The sequence below is a fragment of the Rutilus rutilus genome (assembly GCF_951802725.1).
Source record: "Rutilus rutilus genome assembly, chromosome: 14".
NCBI classification, from domain to species: Eukaryota; Metazoa; Chordata; class Actinopteri; order Cypriniformes; family Leuciscidae; genus Rutilus; species Rutilus rutilus.
Window position 1 is genome coordinate 39,252,948 of NC_140219.1, and position 4,291 is coordinate 39,257,238.

Consider the following 4,291-nt stretch of genomic DNA (forward strand, 5'->3'; position numbering starts at 1 on the left):
ACATGATAATATAAAAAAGTACGTGGCTGTGATATATATAAACCTACTAACGTCCGTTGCCATGATTTTTGGAATGACTTATCGCGAGAGGAAAAAATACGCTATAGTCGCATAACATCGGTTAATGGCGTCATTTCGCAATAGTTTTTTATCGATATAAAAAAAAAAAACGCAAAAGTTTTGCTCAAATCTGTAATGGAAACGCGCCTAGTATGGCCTACATGAAACACGACTGCCATCTACAGGTTTTAGTAATTCCTGCGTCCAACACCTAATCCCCCTTCTGTAGGATCCCGCAGAATTTCGGAAGTGCTCGCGGCATTCTTCTCTCTGAGACGCGCATTTTTAAAGGCTACATCTGTATACGACACACGCAGCCACAATGTTTCCGAATTTTCACATCCTAGCCTTGTATTTAACCCTCTGAGGTTGGCAAACGCGCCCGCGCGTTTTGCTGGATTTTCTTCACATTGTAGCACTATAAACTTAAATTACTCCGTCATTTATGGTCATACAGAAAAAAAGAAATATAAAAAAATAATCTGTGATATTTCTACTTTTGTATGTGTCCACTTACAATCAAATCAAAACATTGTGCTTTTGAAAAATAAAGAAAATAAACAGGGTGTGCGTTCTGCCTCTCCGTCGCGGTGAACTTTTTTTTCTTGAGCACGTCTATAAACTGAAACAAAACTCAGCGAATACTTGTCACACATTTATGAGCCATACACCTTTATAAACATTTAAGTGTGTACTTTTAAATGATCGGATTCAAACTGAAAACAAATATTCTCTGTTTAAGTAATTTGTATAAAACCAACAAGATGTCCAGTATCTCAAACGCTTGCTCATTATTTTTAATTTGAACACGCCCACTCGCGCAAAAGAGATTCACATGCAAATCTCCACATGGAACGCGAACGCACTCATTACCTCAAAAACAAAGCACCAAAACACTTCATCAGTCTCTGCTTTTCGTCGAGTTTGAAAGATGCGCCGTGAGCTTACATTGGATTTAGGCTACCTCAGAAGAAGAAGAACGCGATTTGAAGACAAGAAAGATGTAAGGTAAGAAATTCTTACATATTAGTTTGTTATTGTTGCATAAATTTCACATTGCAGTTGAACTGTTGCTAGATATATGGTGAATATTATAATATTTAGACCCGTGTTTACTGTTACTGTGTTTGTGGATATCTGCTCAAATGCAGATATGTATATGGTAACCATAATGTTTTATATTTGAGCGCGATCGCGTTTGAATGTATCATATTTTGGATCGCGATCACGTTTGAAAAGCACCAAACGGCTTCATGTTTTTACTATTATCTCATTTCATATCATCATAACGAATGGAAACATTTGAAGTAACACGATAATCAATATATTATTCTCTAGCTTAGTTGTTACTGAAATATTTGTGAAGATTTATAGGCTGCTATAGGTTATTGTTATTATTATTTTATGCAGCACTGTGCATAGCCTATGCCTACAAGGCACAACAAACCTGGTGTTCATTATATTATATATTGTTGGAAACATTTATGTGTGTGTGTGTGTATTCTGTGAATTTTAAAAAGCAATTTTAACCAGAAGAATCTCAAATTTATTCCCAAAATCGTGCAGGCCTTTCTCTTGATATCAGTATGTTCACTTTTTTTTTCTTTCAGGGCCCAGATGCCACTGAGTCCTGCTAACTTCAATATTCACATGAGTCTCTGTACATGAACATGGTAAAGTGAAAATCAAACACCTTGGAAATGAAAGGTATGTACAATGTTTTAGGAATGGCACAAAGGTCTCTTTCTTTGGATCATTGTTTTCAATGAGTGCTTTTTTGTCATTTGCTGTGTATCTTTGGATTATGTTGTGTTGTAAATAAATCCAAAAAATCTAAAAGCCATTATTTTTAAAATCTCCTCATTCTTTGTGAAAGGTTGCTCAGAATGACAGGGCCTGATAGCTCCTAATAGGGCCGTTAGGGGAGGGTCTTTGTCTTTCTCAGGTGTGAAAAGCTTACATATTAATGAGCTCCCGCATAAAGCTTTTTCACACAAAACACGTAGTAAAATTTTTAAATCAATATATTGTCTTCTCTGAATGAGCTGTCAGGGTGATTTTCACATAGTTTTAGAGCAAATATTCTAGGCTACGTCATACAATTTTCAAAAGTCTTGTGAAGAAATAATCAGTATGGGTTTCATGACCTTATTTCAGTGACAATTTTTTTTGTATTTTCACAAACCACGCATAAATGTCATTATCTCAAAACTACAAACTTTTACACACATGCTGCTGATATATTATTGTAGCAGAGTTTGTGCTGAATACAGTGTAATCAGACTTTAGCCATGAAAATGTCACAAGTAACAGAAATAAGCACAAATGTCAGAGCATGTCAGAACACCTCCAGGTCCAAAAAACAACTCAGACCCCAGAGGGTTAACTGACAAGAAACTCTGATTAACGAATTAGTAAGTCATAGCGTTCAGTCGAATGTGGTAGTTCACTATTAGCTAATCAGTAACTACTATTTCTCATACCTCACTGAAGACTACTAAGAACTACTATATACAGGTTCATAATTAATATTAATAATGCATAATATATAATAAGGTAATGGTAACTCATTAGTAATTAATCAAGTGTTACTACATCCTAATTTAGTATTCTAAAGTGAAAAACATGATAAATACCTAATATTGACTGAAGTCATTGTAAGTTTTAAGGCTTTTGTAAGGTTTTTGATAGTAATGACTCAAGTGTTACTACATCTTTCTAAAGGAACTACTAATTATTTGGATCAGCGTTCTAAAGTGAAGATCATGGAAACACACACTAGTAATGACTAAAGTGTCACCAAATCCATTGGAAGGAATTACTATTCAAAATCTTACAAAAATCTCAAAAGCTTACAATGACTTCAGTCAATATTAGGTAGTTATCATGATCTTCACTTTAGATACTGATCCAAATAATTAGTGGTTCCTTTAGAATGATGTAGTAATACTTGAGTCATTACTAGTGGGCTAGCATTACCTTTTATTATAAATTATGCATTATTCATGTTAATTATGAACCTGTAGATAGTAGTTCTCTGGGAGGTATGAAAAAAATAGTAGTTATTGATTAGCTAATAATGAACTACTACGTTCATCTGAGCGCTATTACTTAATAATTTGTTAATCAGAGTTTCTTGTTAGTTAATAGTAGTTACTAGAATGTTAATAATGCATTACTCTATTGTTCCTGTGTAATTATTCATTAATGAAGGAACAGTATTCTAAAGTGTTACCTCTTTGTATCCGTCTGAAGGTGGAAGGATGGGAATATGTGTTCCGTCTATAATTCCCATTATTTGAGGAATGTTGTGCATCTCCTGAAACCTTGTGGCGATCTCCAATGCTTCCTCCTCATTTGGCACCTGGATCAGCTGTTTTATCGGACCTCTCACCATGCCTTTGCAGAACATGTAGATACATTTCTTCACTGTACTTTTATGGACGCCAAATTGATTGGAGATGACACGGTATTCCGCACAGCTGCCGAGTTTATACAGTACGATTGCGACTCGCCTTGTCAATGGTATTGGTGCTCTCACCGTAATTTCATCGGGTGCCATGTACCCCTCTACCATTGAACATAGGGTCATAAATGACTGTCGTGTCATCCTAAAATTTTCCTTCCACTCCTCGTCCGTGAAGTGGTGCAAGACAACGTTGTCCCACCAGTCCTTGCTTCGGACTTTCATCCACAAACGCCTTGTTCTGGGCATTTTAATTGCTTGATAAATACAAGCAGCACGGCACAAAACATCACGCGCTCGTCGTCTCCTAATTAGCAGCTGAAGTACGTAAATGTTAATTCTGATTAAAAAAATAAAATAAATAAGCAATGGTAAGAGGATGGCTGCTATGCGCATCGTGGAACGGCGGGAGTCGTCTAGTGCACTGTCTGTGCGTAACTGCGCATGTCTAAAGATCAAATCAGATGTAAATCTTGTGACACGTAAACGCGCACATCAACTCGATTACTTTATTTGTCGTCCATGTAAACACCTTGTTCGGATTCATTAATCGGATTGATTTCATTCCGATTGAGCCATGTAAATGCAGCTAAAGACACACAAGAAGAGAGAAAGAGAGAGAGAGAAAAATACCAACACACAACACTCTTGGTATATAACAGACACAAAATGAATACGTCCTTAGACGTAACAATCATGTTGAGCCAATAGTGTGATGTGATAAACTTCTGATCAGATTTCCACTGCCTATTTTTTCTTTATTTT